The sequence below is a fragment of the Carassius gibelio genome, chromosome B22 (genome assembly GCF_023724105.1).
Source record: "Carassius gibelio isolate Cgi1373 ecotype wild population from Czech Republic chromosome B22, carGib1.2-hapl.c, whole genome shotgun sequence".
NCBI lineage: Eukaryota > Metazoa > Chordata > Actinopteri > Cypriniformes > Cyprinidae > Carassius > Carassius gibelio.
Window position 1 is genome coordinate 40,098,256 of NC_068417.1, and position 17,577 is coordinate 40,115,832.

General features: G+C 36.6%; 4 non-coding genes and 3 pseudogenes across 4 annotated transcripts; all 7 read left to right on the forward strand.

Moving 5' to 3' along the window:
- The first annotated feature begins 3,109 nt into the window (after positions 1 to 3,109).
- LOC128006320 (5S ribosomal RNA) lies at positions 3,110 to 3,227 on the forward strand. The gene has a single exon (XR_008178948.1). It is a non-coding gene; the product is annotated as a 5S ribosomal RNA (ribosomal RNA).
- A 6,111-nt stretch (positions 3,228 to 9,338) lies between these two features.
- LOC128005887 (5S ribosomal RNA) lies at positions 9,339 to 9,457 on the forward strand. The gene has a single exon (XR_008178527.1). It is a non-coding gene; the product is annotated as a 5S ribosomal RNA (ribosomal RNA).
- A 369-nt stretch (positions 9,458 to 9,826) lies between these two features.
- Positions 9,827 to 9,944, forward strand: LOC128006676 (uncharacterized; annotated as a pseudogene).
- Positions 9,945 to 10,303: 359 nt separating this feature from the next.
- On the forward strand, positions 10,304 to 10,422 carry LOC128000277 (5S ribosomal RNA). The gene has a single exon (XR_008173065.1). It is a non-coding gene; the product is annotated as a 5S ribosomal RNA (ribosomal RNA).
- Positions 10,423 to 10,791: 369 nt separating this feature from the next.
- Positions 10,792 to 10,909, forward strand: LOC128006677 (uncharacterized; annotated as a pseudogene).
- A 496-nt stretch (positions 10,910 to 11,405) lies between these two features.
- On the forward strand, positions 11,406 to 11,524 carry LOC128006295 (5S ribosomal RNA). Its single transcript, XR_008178924.1, has one exon. It is a non-coding gene; the product is annotated as a 5S ribosomal RNA (ribosomal RNA).
- A 502-nt stretch (positions 11,525 to 12,026) lies between these two features.
- Positions 12,027 to 12,145, forward strand: LOC128007237 (uncharacterized; annotated as a pseudogene).
- Positions 12,146 to 17,577: the final 5,432 nt, after the last annotated feature.

A 17,577-nucleotide genomic window follows, 5' to 3' on the forward strand; every position in this document is an offset into this window, starting at 1 on the left:
CTCTGAATATTAGCAGGTTTAGGTCTGGTTAGTACTTGGATGGGAGACCGCCTGGGAATACCAGGTGCTGTAAGCTTTTTGGAAATTTTTCACTTAGTATATAATAATTTTGCCAAATAATAGAGTCAATGCCCGATCTCTGAATCTTAGCAGGTTTAGGTCTGGTTAGTACTTTGATGAGAGACTGCCTAGGAATACCAGGTGCTTTAAGCTTTTGGGTTTTCTTTCCTACTTATATAATGTACTGGCGATTAGATTGGCTGCTCTTTAAATAGCCCTCTCTTTGCAGAAGTCTTCGCTTACGGCCAAACCAATCTGAGGGCGCTAGAGTGCAACAGGAAGTGAGCTGGCAGTAGTAGGAAGAGAGAGGCTCTTCCATTTTGTAGTTTGGTTTAGTTTTATTTGTTGGTTTGTTTTTTTGTTTGTGTTGAGTTTATATTAGTTAGTGTTTTTTTTTAACCCCAAACAGTTTATACTGTTTGGGGTTTCATATAACAAAATGACAGATTTAATGGACAAAGGACACGGACTGTCAAATGGACATGAGATGGGGATCAGAGAATCTGGATATATTGCTGACGAGATGGAAAGGAATATGAATGAAGGGAATGCTGAAAGCAGGAATGAGACTTGGGCAAAGGTGGTTTCAAGGAGAAAACCAGATGGAAAAACCAATGGACAAGACAGAAAAATAGAACTACAAACAACTGAAGGTACTGGAACTAATAATGGAGTTGAAGAAAAAAGAAATGATTTATCTCAACGACAGCAATTGATAAAGAAATTGAGCCACCAAACAAAGTATCAGAGGCAATACAGAAAAGAAGCAACATTAACAATGACTGTAAAAGATATAGAAAACACAACAGTAATAATGATCATTAAATCAGTTGAAGAGAAAGTAGGAATTGGAAAACTGATCGGACTAAGAAGAAAGAATAACAATGAATTTGAAATGACTATGGAAAGTGAGTTGGACTGTGATTCACTGTAGAATGGAATCATGATTAATGGAAAAGAATGTGAGATAAGGAAACTGTGTGCAACAGAAAGGATGGTATCTTTCTTGAGTCTGCCCAGCTATATAGAAGATGAGGAAATAATTGAAAAACTGATAGATTGGGGAGTAATTCCCATATTGCCTCTAAGAAGGAGATATCATCCGGGGACAACAGTGGCGGACGGACTAAAGGTAAAGTTTCCAAAAGAAGTGACATCTTTGCCATATAATACCAGGTTCATGACTGAAGAAGGAGTGCAGTACTACAGAGTGATTCATGACAACCAATTGAAGACATGCAGGATCTGTGTAAGTGTGGAACATGAGAAAAAGGACTGTCCGCAATTCAAATGTCGAGACTGTTTTGAGCAGGGGCATTATGCGCGGGACTGCAGAGTCCCACGGTGCCAAGGCTGCGACAAAGCAATCATGAGATGCAGATGTGAGATGGAACATGAGGTAAATGAGGACACAAATATGGACGTACAGGAGGTGATGGGAGATACTGCAACTGAGCATTTAAATGATTCACTGCGGCAGACTCAAGGAAAGGAAGATGAACAGGACAGTGAGGAAGAGGAGGAAACCAACAAAGATGAGAATGAAGAAAAGAACAAAGATGGAGAACAAGGAATGGAGACGGGAGAAGGAGTAGACAAAGAGGAAATAAATCTGATTAACAAAGACTTTTCTAAGGAAAAGGAAGAAGTGGACACGACTGGGATGGACTATGAAAAAGGTCAAGAAAAGGATGAGGATAAGGGAATGAAGATACTGCCGGAGGTAAGAGAAGTGGAAAATGGGGGGAGGATTTTTGGTTTGGAAAATAAAGGAATAGAAAGACTGAATAGAGGTGTAAAAGCAAGAACAAAAGATGTAGACATTCAACAGGTTCTTAAAAAGCAGAAAATAAGAAGAGAAGCGCTAAAGGAAAGGAGGAAAAGTGGAAATGGGGGAAGCAAGACATGTTTTCTTTAAAGACAATGAAACTAATTGAGTGGTGGCAAAAATACATGTGTGCAATTTTTTTAGGATAAAGATGTTTTTTATTCTAAATTTTCTGTTTGGTTACTATAATATAAAAGATGAAAAATAAGTGTTTGTAAAAAAAAAAAAAAAAAATTGTAAAAGGGAATCCATTCTTTGGAATGACATTTTCATTTTAATGTATTATTGCAAAAATGTTATTTAGATTATTCTTAAAATGTATGTTAATAAGGCTTTTAATTTTTATTTGAGTCTTTTTTAGAAAAAAAAAATGTTAAATGACTGTTTTAAAAGTAAATAAGACTTTCATGTGCAAAATATTTATGGAATGTTGTAATATGATAATTAAAAAAAAAAAAAAAAGAAAGCTATGCCCGATCTCGTCTGATCTCGGAGGCTAAGCAGGTTTGGGCCTGGTTAGTACTTGGATGGGAGACCGCCTGGGAACACCAGGTGCTGTAAGCTTTTTGGACATTTTTCACTTAGTATATAATAATTTTGCCAAAAAATAGAGTCAATGCCGATCTCTGAATATTAGCAGGTTTGGGCCTGGTTAGTACATGGGTGGGAGACTACCTGGGAATACCAGGTGCTTTAATCTTTTGGAAAATTTCACGAATTATATAATAATCTTTCATTAAAAAAATAAAAAAAAACAAAAAGAATCGGTCAATGCCCGATCTCTGAATCTTAGCAGGTTTAGGTCTGGTTAGTACTTTGATGAGAGACTGCCTAGGAATACCAGGTGCTGTAAGCTTTTTGGACATTTTTCATTTAGTATATAATAATTTTGCCAAAAAATAGAGTCAATGCCGATCTCTGAATATTAGCAGGTTTGGGCCTGGTTAGTACATGGGTGGGAGACTACCTGGGAATACCAGGTGCTTTAATCTTTTGGAAAATTTCACGAATTATATAATAATCTTTCATTTAAAAAAAAAAAAAAAGAGTCAATGCCCGATCTCTGAATCTTAGCAGGTTTAGGTCTGGTTAGTACTTTGATGAGAGACTGCCTAGGAATACCAGGTGCTTTAAGCTTTTGGGTTTTCTTTCCTACTTATATAATGTACTTGCGATTAGATTGGCTGGTCTTTAAATAGCCCTCTCTTTGCAGCAGTCTTCGCTTACGGCTATACCAACCTGGCTATGCCCGATCTCGTCTGATCTCGTAAGCTAAGCAGGTTTGGCCTGGTTAGTACTTGGATGGGAGACCGCCTGGGAATACCAGGTGCTGTAAGCTTTTTGGACATTTTTCACTTAGTATATAATCATTTTGCCAAAAAATATAGTCAATGCCCGATCTCTGAATATTAGCAGGTTTGGGCCTGGTTAGTACATGGATGGGAGACTGCCTGGGAATACCAGGTGCTTTAAGCTTTTGGGTTTTCTTTCCTACTTATATAATGTACTGGCGATTAGATTGGCTGGTCTTTAAATAGCCCTCTCTTTGCAGCAGTCTTCGCTTACGGCCATACCAACCTGAGGGCGCAATTGAGCTAATCAGGAAGTGGAAGTAGTGGTGCTGAGAGCACGTGGAGTGTAATTGTTTGTTTGAAAATTTAGACTTTTTGGTTTGTTTTGGTATCTTTATTTTTAAAAAAAGAAGAAGATTTTTTTGCTTTATTCCCCAAACAGCTTTTTGCTGTTTGGGGATCTCATCCTTTTTGAGTTGATAAATGATACGGGCTGATAAGACAAACATGGACAAAGGACAAGGTAAATGGAATATGGGAGAAAATGAAAATGAATCAAGAAGACAAAGCTATGATAAGAGATTAACTGTGTTGGTGGAGATTGTTGGAGAAGACAGAATTACAATGATGGAGCTACTGAAAAAAGTAAGAGAAGAATGTGGAGTGGTAATTGGTTGCAGATATAAAAATCCAAGAGAATATGAACTGACAATGAAAGAAGAGAATGGAAAAAACAAAATTTTGGATGGGCTAAAGATAAAGAACAGTAGGGTGATGGCGAAGGAAATAAGCAATAATGAGATGGTGGTTTCATTCCTAAATCTGCCGACTTATATTCAAGATGAGGAGATAAAGGGAAAGCGAAAAGATTGGGGAGTGTCAGCAGTTTCAACTATTAAAAGGAGAATGTTGCCAGGGACTGACATTGCTGATGGAACAAGATTTTTGAAAGTCAAGTTCACAGATACTGTTAAATCGCTGCCATACTCAACTAAGTTTGAGACGTTGGGAGGATCTGAACACTTTCGAGTCATACATGACAGACTGGTTAAAGTATGCCGTCTGTGCATTCAACCTGGACACATAGTGAGAGACTGTCCAAACTTTAAATGTTTTCGGTGTGGAATGCAGGGCCACTATGTAAGGGAATGCAATGAAGGAAACTGTAGCATTTGCAGGATGAGAAATGCATTTTGCGTATGCAAAATTTCAGAAGAGCGGGAGGAAGGAGATAGCGTGGGAAGCTTCGTGGACCTGTATGAAGAGTCAGAGGAGAGTTTAACGGTGGAGGAAGAGGAAAGAGGGGATGCATGGAGAGAAAGAGATTTAACTGCTGGACAACAGACTGTTGAGAAAGAGAGCAGCAGAGAGTTTGTTGAAAGCTTAAAGGACGGTAGTGGGAGTATCGGGAGAGTACAGAGGATGGAAGAGAAAGACGGAGGGGCAATCAAAAAAGGGGCAAAAAGTGAAGGGGATGAAGGGAAAAAGAAAAAACAAGGAACAAGGCAACAAGAAGAAGAAGAAAGCCTAAAGAATAAGGAAAGCAGAAGAGAAGAGGTGAAGGAGTCTCTGGAGACTCCACTGATAAATCTGGAAGAGGATTTGGACACAAGTGAAGCAAGTATCAAGTTGCTGAAAAGGAAAATGAAAGGCGGTGAAGAATGCTTTGCAAAAAAGTAAGAACTTGAGTTTCTTTTATGTGTTGTCTCCGTCTAATACTGGTAATATATGCAATGTTTGACATAATGAGCATTGCCTGCATGAACTGTAATGGACTCAGAGAAATGAATAAGTTTGAGCAGGTTATTGGAAAGCTTAAAACAGATGTCATTTGTTTACAAGAGACACATTGGTCTGAAGACATAATGGTCAATATAAAGAAAATCTGGGAACATGATATTTATGTAAATCATGGAAATCAGAGGGCTTGTGGGGTGGCGATTCTGATGAAAAAAGGTGAAATGTATAAGGTAAAGGAAATATATAATGATGGTAAAGGAAGACTGTTAGGAATAGATTTTATGTTCAACAATGAACTTTTTAGATTGGTTAATTTATATGCACCTAATGTAGAAATCGAACGAAAAGGAGTTTTTGAGCAAATGAAACCACTGTGTACAGGTAAATGTGGTTGGAGATTTTAATGTGTGGTGCACAAGACTAGATGTGTCTAGAAGTGCAAACTTCAAATCAGATGTGTCTAGAAGGATTTTAAACCAATTAATGCAAAGTGAGGATTTGGTAGATGCCTGGAGAGAGGAGAACCCATTTAAAAAGGAATTTTCAAGAAGGCAAATGGTGCTGGGAAACTTAAAACAAAGTCAAATAGATCTGTGTTTAGTTAAAAGAGAAATATTACATTATGTGAAAAATGTGAGATATAAGTTTATTGGAGTAAGTGATCATGCTGCCATGACAGTAAAGATGGCTGGAAATAAGGAAACAAGAGGTGGGGGGATGTGGTGTCTGAATTCATCTTTGTTAAAGGAAGAAGAGTACAGGAAAAGTATTTACAGATGTATAAAGTGTGAAATGGAAAACTCATTATTTGAAGAGAATGTCTGTGAGTGGTGGGAAATAATGAAAGGGAAAATACAAAAAAAGAAGTATAAGGTACTCAAAGCAGAGGCATTTTATGAGAATGAGGGAAATGGAGGACATGGGAAATATGTTAGAGAAAGAAGCAGAGAAAATAGAAAAAACAACCCTGAGTACTCAAAAGAACATTTCTTTAGGATAAAAGCAGAAATGGAGTTGTTTGAAAAGGAAAAGTGCGAGGGTGTAATAGTAAGGAGCAGGGCACAGTATGCGGTGGAGGGGGAAAGGTGCACAAAATGAAGTTGGAAGATGAAGAAGGGAAAAAGGTAACAGATTTTGTAGAAATTATAGAAGTGGTAGAATTATTTTATAAGAAACTCTTCAAGAAAGAAAATGTAAAACAAGAATGTGTGGATGAAGTTTTAAATACAGTAAGTGCTAGATTAACTGATGTAGAAAGAATTATGTGTGACAGTGATATATGTATTGAAGAAATAAAAGAAGCAATAAGACAAACAAAGCCGAATAAAAGTCCAGGATCAGATGGTTTAACGCATGAATTCTATAAGACATTCATAGATAGTTTAGCACCTATACTGATTAAGGTATTCAGGAGTATGGAAGAAAGAAGGGAGATACCAGAATCAATGAGCTTGGGCATAATCAATATTCTATATAAAAATAAAGGTAGTCCTCTTAATTTGGGGAATTATAGACCTTTAAGTCTTTTAAAAACTGATTATAAAATTTTGACAAAAGTCTTAGCCAATAGAATAAAAGGAGTAGTGGGAAGTATAATATCGCCAAATCAATCATACAGTATACCAGGAAGAGACATTACAGATACCATATGCACAATAAGGGATGTAGTGGATAGTATGGTTAATGATAGGGAAGGAGGTTTGCTTTTATGTATGGATCTAAACAAAGCCTTTGATAGGGTGGAGCACTGTTTTATGGAACAAGCAATGAGGAACTTTGGTTTTTGGGAGAGGATTCTGAGGTGGATAAATTTATTATATTGTAATGCAAAAAGTTGTGTAAAAGTAAATGGTGTTTTAACAGATCATTTTCCACTAGAAAGATCAGTGAGGCAGGGGTGTCCGCTGTCTGCTATGCTGTATTCAATATCAGTTGAGCCCTAGCGACACTGGTAAAGAGAGATAGGGAAATAAGAGGAATTCCAGTACCACATGGGAGATTGAGTTTAATTCACCAGTATGCAGATGACACAACATTTACTGTAAGAGATATGGAAAGTATAAAAAGAATAATGAAACATGTTGAAACTTATGGAAAAGCATCAGGAGCAAAAATTAATATTGAAAAATCTGAAATAATGAGTATAGGAGGGATAGATATGAGCGGGTGTGAAAATAATTTTAAAGTCACAAAAGAATACACAAGGATTTTAGGAGTGAATATAGGAGTTAATGCAAAAGAAGCAAGAGATGCTACTTGGACAGGGATTTTAAACAAAATAAAACAAGTGCTACGCTTTTGGAAATTAAGAGAATTAACACTGAGGGGCAAAGTAATAGTGTTTAACTCCTTGTTGCTTACCAAATGTAATTATGTATTAGGTGCAGTTGACTTGCCAGTTTGGGTGGTAAATGAGATCAAGGATGTTCTTAATAATTTTTTATGGGGAGGGAAAGGGGTTAAAATATCAAAAAATACATTAATAGCAGACTACACAGGAGGAGGATTAAAGTTGATTGATTTAGAGGTTAAAAGAAAAACAATAAGAGTGAAAACAATGAAGAAGTATTTATATGATAAAGTGCAATATGGATGGAAAGGTTTCATGGGAGACTTTTTGGATAAAAGCAGTGGATGTGGAGAAGAAGGGGTATTCATGGCTTTAAAGAAGCCAATGTTTGAAAATATACCCTTATTTTATCAAGAAGTATTTAGTGCATGGGCAGAGTTTTTAATGGACGTGAAATATGATTGTGAAAATATAAATCAAATATACAAGCAGCCAATTTTTCTTAATCCAAAGATAAAAATGAATGGGAAAATGTTTTATAATAGACTATACATGAAAGCGGGAGTAAGACAATTAAAGGATATGGTATATGAATATGTGAAAGGTTTTATGCCAAATAGAGCAATGTATGACTACGTGGTGGAATGGGATGACGGAATTGAAAAATCAAAAGTGGATTCGGTATGTGAAAATATTAAAACAAGCTTGCCCAAGACTTGGGTTGAAATGATTGAGAGAGAGACAACTAAACCGGGAAACTGGGGAATGCCAAAAATGTTTATTATTGGGAAAAATGGTGAAAAGAAATGTCTGACAGATATAACGACGAAAACAATATATAACGTTTTTGTGGGAAAGGATATTAAGGTGCCTGCATCAGAAGCTGTGTGGCAAAAAATTTTTCCAGGAATTAATGTAAAGTCAATATGGAAAAACTTAAGTGTGAAGTATAATGGACTGGAGTGTGAAAACTTGGACTTTAAATTAAGACATAATAGAATATACACAAAGGTGGTGATTCATCAAATTAATAAGAATGTTAATTGAGAATGTGATGTATGTAAAACTGATGCAGAAACGTTAATGCATATATTTTTTGAATGTAAAGAGCTAGACATATTTCATGAAAAATTGAAAAGATTGATAAAGGAGGACTGGGGAAAAGAGATAGAAGGAGATGAGTGGAGGAAAATGTTTTTATTCGGTGAATGTAATAATTGTAAAGATTGGAAGGTTAATTTGTGTAATTACATTTTAAGTCATGCAAGATATGCAATTTGGACAAGAAGGAATTTGGCATATTTTGAAAGGAAAAAAGTGGACATTAATCTGTTGTTTAAAACAGTGATGAGAAAGAATGTCTTTCTAATGTGGAAATATCTGAGCCAAGATTTGTTTGAAAAAGTTTTCATTAATGGATGTGTACTTGTATGTGTGGATGACGAAGGAGGTTTAAGCATACATTTCTAAACAAAAAGGAAAAATGACATTATAATTAAACGTATAAATGTATGTAGGCATGCAAACTTTTGGTGATAGGACAGACAAGTTCTTGTGTTTATGTAGTTATGTGATGGATATGAAACTCTATTTTGAATGTAAATTGTATTTGTTTTGATACTTTTGATAATAATAAAAAAAAAAGAAAAAAAAAAAAGGCTATGCCCGATCTCGTCTTATCTCAGAAGCTAAGCAGGTTTGGGCCTGGTTAGTACTTTTGATGGGAGACTGCCTGGGAATACCAGGTGCTGTAAGCTTTTTGGACATTTTTCACTTAGTATATAATAATTTTGCCAAAAAATATAGTCAATGCCCGATCTCTGAATATTAGCAGGTTTGGGCCTGGTTAGTACATGGATGGGAGACTTCCTGGGAATACCAGGTGCTTTAATCTTTTGGAAAATGTCACAAATTATATAATAATCTTTCATTAAAAAAAAAAAAAAAAAGAAAAAGTCAATGCCCGATTTCTGAATCTTAGCAGGTTTAGGTCTGGTTAGTACTTTGATGAGAGACTGCCTAGGAATACCAGGTGCTTTAAGCTTTTGGGATTTCTTTCCTACTTATGTAATCTACTGGCGATTAGATTGGCTGGTCTTTAAATAGCCCTCTCTTTGCAGCAGTCTTCGCTTACGACAATATCAACCTGGCTATGCCCGATCTCGTCTGATCTCGGAAGCTAAGCAGGTTTGGGCCTGGTTAGTACTTGGATGGGAGACCGCCTTGGAATAACAGGTGCTGTAAGCTTTTAGGACATTTTTCACTTAGTATATAATAATTTTGCCAAAAAATATAGTCAATACCCGACCTCTGAATATTAGCAGGTTCGGGCATGGTTTACTTCATGGATGGGAGACTGCCTGGGAATACCAGGTGCTTTAATCTTTTGGAAAATTTCACGAATTATATAATAATCTTTCATTTAAAAAAAAAAAAAAGAAGAGCCAATGCCCGATCTCTGAATCTTAGCAGGTTAAGGTCTGGTTAGTACTTTGATGAGAGACTGCCTAGGAATACCAGGTGCTTTAAGCTTTTGGGTTTTCTTTCCTACTTATATAATGTACTGGTGATTAGATTGGCTGGTCTTTAAATAGCCCTCTCTTTGCAGCAGTCTTCGCTTACGGCTATACCAACATGGCTATGCCCGATCTCGTCTGATCTCGTAAGCTAAGCAGGTTTGGCCTGGTTAGTACTTGGATGGGAGACCGCCTGGGAATACCAGGTGCTGTAAGCTTTTTGGACGTTTTTCACTTAGTATATAATAATTTTGCCAAAAAATAGAGTCAATGCCCGATCTCTGAATATTAGCAGGTTTGGGCCTGGTTAGTACATGGATGGGAGACTGCCTGGGAATACCAGGTGCTTTAATCTTTTTGGAAAATTTCACGAATTATAATAATAATCTTGCATAAAAAAAAGAGTCAATGCCCGATCTCTGAATCTTAGCAGGTTTAGGTCTGGTTAGTACTTTGATGAGAGACTGCCTAGGAATACCAGGTGCTTTAAGCTTTTGGGATTTCTTTCCTACTTATGTAATCTACTGGCGATTAGATTGGCTGGTCTTTAAATAGCCCTCTTTTTGCAGCAGTCTTCGCTTACAGCAATATCAACCTGGCTATGCCCGATCTCGTCTGATCTCGGAAGCTAAGCAGGTTTGGGCCTGGTTAGTACTTGGATGGGAGACCGCCTGGGAATACCAGGTGCTGTAAGCTTTTTGGACATTTTTCACTTAGTATATAATAATTTTGCCAAAAAATATAGTCAATGCCCGACCTCTGAATATTAGCAGGTTCGGGCATGGTTTACTTCATGGATGGGAGACTGCCTGGGAATACCAGGTGCTTTAATCTTTTGGAAAATTTCACGAATTATATAATAATCTTTCATTTAAAAAAAAAAAAAAGAAGAGTCAATGCCCGATCTCTGAATCTTAGCAGGTTAAGGTCTGGTTAGTACATTGATGAGAGACTGCCTAGGAATACCAGGTGCTTTAAGCTTTTGGGTTTTCTTTCCTACTTATATAATGTACTGGCGATTAGATTGGCTGGTCTTTAAATAGCCCTCTCTTTGCAGCAGTCTTCGCTTACGGCTATACCAACATGGCTATGCCCGATCTCGTCTGATCTCGTAAGCTAAGCAGGTTTGGCCTGGTTAGTACTTGGATGGGAGACCGCCTGGGAATACCAGGTGCTGTAAGCTTTTTGGACATTTTTCACTTAGTATATAATAATTTTGCCAAAAAATAGAGTCAATGCCCGATCTCTGAATATTAGCAGGTTTGGGCCTGGTTAGTACATGGATGGGAGACTGCCTGGGAATACCAGGTGCTTTAATCTTTTTGGAAAATTTCACGAATTATAATAATAATCTTGCATAAAAAAAAGAGTCAATACCCGATCTCTGAATCTTAGCAGGTTTAGGTCTGGTTAGTACTTGGATGGGAGACAGCCTGGGAATACCAGGTGCTGTAAGCTTTTTGGAAATTTTTCACTTAGTATATAATAATTTTCCCAAATAATAGAGTCAATGCCCGATCTCTGAATCTTAGCAGGTTTAGGTCTGGTTAGTACTTTGATGAGAGACTGCCTAGGAATACCAGGTGCTTTAAGCTTTTGGGTTTTCTTTCCTACTTATATAATGTACTGGCGATTAGATTGGCTGCTCTTTAAATAGCCCTCTCTTTGCAGCAGTCTTTGCTTACGGCAATACCAACCTGGCTATGCCTGATCTCGTCTGATCTCGGAAGCTAAGCAGGTTTGGGCATTGTTAGTACTTGGATGGGAGACCGCCTGGGAATACCAGGTGCTGTAAGCTTTTTGGACATTTTTCACTTAGTATATAATGATTTTGCCAAAAAATAGAGTCAATGCCCGATCTCTGAATATTAGCAGGTTTGGGCCTGGTTAGTACATGGATGGGAGACTGCCTGGGAATACCAGGTGCTTTAATCTTTTTGGAAAATTTCACGAATTATATAATAATCTTTCATTAAAAAAAAAAAAAAGAGTCAATGCCCGATCTCTGAATCTTAGCAGGTTTAGGTCTGGTTAGTACTTGGATGGGAGACCGCCTGGGAATACCAGGTGCTGTAAGCTTTTTGGACATTTTTCACTTAGTATATAATAATTTTGCCAAATAATAGAGTCAATGCCCGATCTCTGAATCTTAGCAGGTTTAGGTCTGGTTAGTACTTTGATGAGAGACTGCCTAGGAATACCAGGTGCTTTAAGCTTTTGGGTTTTCTTTCCTACTTATATAATGTACTGGCGATTAGATTGGCTGGTCTTTAAATAGTCCTCTCTTTGCAGCAGTCTTCGCTTACGGGCCTGACCAACCTGGCTATGCCCGATTTCGTCTGATCTCGGAAGCTAAGCAGGTTTGGCCTCGTTAGTACTTGGATGGGAGACCGCCTGGGAATACCAGGTGCTGTAAGCTTTTTGGACATTTTTCACTTAGTATATAATAATTTTGCCAAATAATAGAGTCAATGCCCGATCTCTGAATATTAGCAGGTTTGGGCCTGGTTAGTACATGGATGGGAGACTGCCTAGGAATACCAGGCGCTTTAATCTTTTGGAAAATTTCACGAATTATATAATAATCTTCCATAAAAAAACAAAATAAAAAACGAAAGAGTCAATGCCCGATCTCTGAATCTTAGCAGGTTTAGGTCTGGTTAGTACTTTGATGAGAGACTGCCTAGGAATACCAGGTGCTTTAAGCTTTTGGGTTTTCTTTCCTACTTATATAATCTACTGGCGATTCGATTGGCTGCTCTTTAAATAGCCCTCTCTTTGCAGCAGTCTTCGCTTACGGCCATACCAACCTGGGGGCGATAGAGTGCTCACAGGAAGTGACGTGGCAGTAGAGGGTGAGGAAGGCTCACCTAAGCTTGTTTGTATTTAATCTTTTTGTGTTTGTTTTAGGAGTTTTTGTTTTGTTTTGTTTTTTATTTTTTGTTTAGTTTTATCCTCCCAACAGCGTATGCTGTTTGGGGGGAAAGTAAGTCTAATAGGTTGTTTATGTTAAAAATGGATGAATCTTTGGTGACGGACAAAGCAATGGAAGGAGGGACACAAAGGCAAAAAGAACCTGGACTGGAAAATCAACGACGAGAAGGAAACGGAATGGATAAAGATGAAAGAAGAGGTGCTGCAAAAAGAGTTTATATGAAGGAAGCAACAGTGATTGTGGAATTATTGCATGTTCAGGACGCAAAGGCAGAAGACATTATTAAAGCGATCGCAGGGAGAATCGGTGTGGCAAAAATTCTGGCTGTGAGACCAAGGCTAACAAAGGAATATGAAATTACCTTAGAGAATGAGGAGGATGCAGATGAATTAACCAATGGACTGACGGTTAAGGGAATAAACTGTGAGGTGAAAAGGCTGCAAAACAGGGACTATGTTGTCTCATTTATGCACCTGCCTGCCTATGTTAATGATGAGGACATCCTAAAGAAGCTAGAGGGATGGGGGGTAACCCCAGTCTCTAACATCAGGAGGAGGACATACCCAGGCACCAGCATCGAAGATGGGACAAGGTATATTAAAGTGCGGTTCCCCAAAGAGGTGGCCTCCCTGCCCTACAGCACCAAGATGGAGACAGCAGAAGGTCCACAGTTTTTTCGGGTGGTGCACAGTAACCAAGTGAAGACCTGTAGACTGTGCATGAGCCCAGACCACATGGTAAAGGACTGCCCAGAATTTACGTGTTACAAGTGCCTGGAAAGGGGCCACTTCGCAAGAGACTGCGAGCGGTGAGTTGCCCGGACTGCAGGAGAGTTTTGAATAAGTGTGAGTGCTGGATGGAAAACAACCAAAATCAAGAGGAGCAGGAGGGAAAGCAGGTGTATGAGAGAGATGGAGGCAAGGAGATGGAGGAAGAGGAGGAAGGAACGCAGGACGGTGGGAATAAAGAGAACAGTAATGGACAAGGAGAGGACGACAACGAACAAAGGATGCAGACTCAAATGGAAGGAGGAAAATTGGCACCAGTGCAAGAAACTGAAAGGGTACTGGACAGTGCATTGGACAAAATGGAGAAAAACTATCAAGAAGACAAAGAGAGTGAGGAAAGTAATGAGGATGTAGACACTGAAGTAAAAGGCCTCAAAAGAAGAAGATTGCCCAAGGTAAGACCGAACCTGGATAAGGCTAGGAAAAAAGTGACACAAGAGAACCCTCTAGTAAATGTAAATAGATATGAAGTGTTGAAAGTCGCTGAGAGCGCGGACTGAGAAAATGGGTTTTATGCTTGTTTTATTATATTTTATGGTTTTAAGTGTTGTTGTTTTTAATGCTAGGGGACTGTTGAATGAAATGAAATTTGAAAAACTAAAAGAACTGTGTAAAAATGAGGATATTATTTTATTGCAAGAAACAAACTGGAGAAGGGGTGTAATGGATGTTTTTAAGAAGAGATGGGATGGAGAAATCTTTTTTAATAACGGAGAAGGACAAATGGGAAGAGGGGTAGCTATATTAATAAGAAAAAACAAGGAAATAGAAGGGGAACTTATCTATGATGATAAAAAAGGGAAATGTATAGGGGTAAAAATTAAATATGGAAATGAAGAATTTAATTTAATCAACCTACATGCGCCAAATGAAGAAAAAGAAAAGACTATGTTTTTTACTGTTTTAAGAGACTTGATAGAAGGATGGGGAAAAATAATAATTGCGGGTGATTTTAATACGGTTTTTAGTAAGAGAGATATGGCTGATGGAATGGTTTTTAAGTCAGATACAGGGAGAAAATAATTAAGAGGTTTGATGGAGGGAAAAAATATGATAGATGTATGGAGAGAGAGGCATGAAAAGAAAAGAGAATTTTCTAGAAAACAGCTAGTCTGTAATTTTTTATGTCAAACAAGAATAGATCACTTTTTATGTACAAGAAACCTAACCTATTTTATAGAGGATGTAACTTATAAGGAAACTTCTTTGAGTGATCATAAAATGGTTTTAATGAGAATGAATTTTAAAGATGAAATTAAGGGACCTGGAGTTTGGATTTTAAACACAGAACTTTTAAAAAATAAAAGTTACAAACAAGGGATTGAAAATATAATAGAAGAAGAAAAAGAAAATGGAATGTATTGGGAAGACAAGATATTGTGGTGGGAGAATGTAAAATATGAAATAAAAAAATATTCAATTAAGTATAGCAGGTTGATCCAGAAAGTGAAAAGGGCTAAAGAAAAAGAGATAAGAGATAAATTAAAGGAAGAATTAAATAAGGAGGAGGTAAATGTGCAAAATGTTATAGTAATGGAGGAGGAATTGAAGAAATTTGAGGAAAGTAAATGTAATGGAGCAATGCTAAGAAGTAGAGCAAAATATACAGTAGAAGGAGAAAAATGCACCAGGTTCTTCTTTAACCTAGAAAGGGGGAAAGCAAAATCGGAAATGATAAAAGAATTGAAAAATAAAAACGGTGAGGTAATTAAGGAAACAAAAGGAATTTTGGAAGTAGTAAGAAGCTATTATGAAGAATTATTTAAAACTAAAGATACAGATGGAAAAATGAGAAATGTATTATTACAACAAATAACAAAAAGAGTGGAGGTGGCAGACAAAATGGAATGCGATAGAGAAATAAAGCTAGATGAAATAACACAAGCAATAAATAATTTGAAAAACAAGAAAAGTCCTGGTATAGATGGGATAGGTAATGAGTTTTATAAAGTTTTTAAGGATAAAATAAGTTTGATTCTACAAGAAGTATATGAGGAGGTTTTTAAAAAAAGAGGCTTTCAATCAAAAAATGAGTATGGGTTTGATGAAAATAATATATAAAAGAAAGGGTGATAAGACACTTTTAAAGAATTTTAGACCAATAACCATGTTAAATACTGACTTGAAGATTTTAGCAAAGGTTTTAGCAAACAGATTGAAAAATGTTTTACCGAGTATAATAGAGACAAATCAGGCATATGGAGTAATTGGAAGAGACATAGCTGATATAACAAACAGTATAAGAGATGGGATAAGTTATGTCAGTGGAGAAGGCAAAAATGGTTATTTTATTAGTTTAGACTTTGAAAAAGCTTTCGATAGAGTAGAGCATGGATTTTTATTTTCGATTTTAGAGCAGTTTGGTTTTGGGGAGAATTTTATAAGTGGTTAAAAATTTTATACAAAGATGCATTAACAAAAGTAAAGTGTTTTTTAACAGAGCCTTTTATTTTAACTAGATCTATAAGACAAGGATGCCCGTTATCAGCGCAATTATATTCTTTAGTGGCAGAGCCTTTAGGACTGATAGTTAAAAACTGTAAAGAAATAAAAGGAATTGAAATAAATAGAGGAAAGGAGCTAAATAAGATCTACCAGTATGCTGATGACACTACAATAATAGTGGAAAATTTGCAGAGTGTTAAAAATGTAATGGATAAAATCAATTTGTATTGTCAAGGGTCAGGAGCAAAGATAAATGAAGAGAAAACTGAATACATGAGATTTGGGAGGGTACCGGTTTTAACGGGGTGTTGGAGTTTCACAGAAGTGCAGGCATTTAAGATTTTAGGTGTGCTTTTAGGAAAAAATGAAAAGAATGTACAGGATAATATGTGGGGGGAAATAGTGGATGGGATGGAAAGAAGGTTGGTCTTTTGGAGAAACAGGTTTTTAAATTTAAAAGGAAAGATTTTAATAGTAAATGTTTTAATGTTATCAAAAATGTGGTACGTTTTACATGTAGCATCAATCCCGCTGTGGGTGAGACAAAGAATAAAAAAATCCATTTTAGAGTTTTTATGGGAAAAAAAAACCCCGAGAATTGCTTACAACACTTTGATTGGGCCGGTAGAGGAGGGAGGGATGGGACTAGTAGATCTGGAACAAAAAATGAAGAGTATGAGGGTAAAAGTGGTCAAGAAATATTTAGATGATGAAAATAAAGAAGAATGGAAGGGAACTATGGAGTTTTATTTGAATAAGTGTGGAAATTTACAAATCGGAGACAATATTTTATGGATGAAACTGAAGAACTGGATGATACAAGGAATACCAGAATTTTACAAGGAAGTTTTAAGCGCTTGGGGGTCTTTTTTAGCAAAGGTGGATTTTAAACCTGTTGGAAGGGGAATCATTTTAAATCAACCTTTATTTTTAAACAAAAAGATTGGGACACAAGGAAAAGAACTTTATTTTAAGAAGTGGGTAGATGTGGGCATTTTAAAAGTAAGGAACATTTTATATGAATTCAAAGAAGGTTTTTTACCCATACAAGTAATTATAGATGCAATGGAAGAAGCAAAAGAAGAGTACAATGTGGATGTGTTAAGAAAACAATATGAAGATGTTAAAAGTAAAATTCCAGAGGACTGGTTGGAAATGATTCAAGATGGTGGGAGCGGGGAGAATAAAATGGAAGTATTTTTAAAATTGAATGACAAAGAGGTGTGTTTGAAATCATGTAATGTGAAAATGTTTTATCAGTATTTTAATTTGTCTGTTTTAAAAATCCAAAAGTCAATGATTTTTGGTTAAGACATTTAGATGGAATTCAAGAGAAGGATGTATGGAAAAATATAAGATGGGATTTTTTAGATACTGACCTGGAAGTTTTGGACTATTTTATTAGACACAATGTTATTTTTACTGGAATGAGATTGTGCAAAATAGGTATGGAGCCAGATGCTGTATGTAAGGTCTGTTTTAAAGAGGATGAGGGGATCTTGCACCTGTTTCTATATTGTGAAAAACTGAAAGAATTTTTTGACAAAACAAAAGAACTTGTGAAAGATTTAAGAGGGAATGAAGATGTTTTCAACTGGAATACAATCTTAATGTTTGGTTTGAATGAAAATATTACAAACAAAAAAGTGATTAATCTATTGATGGTTTTAGTAAAAAATGCAA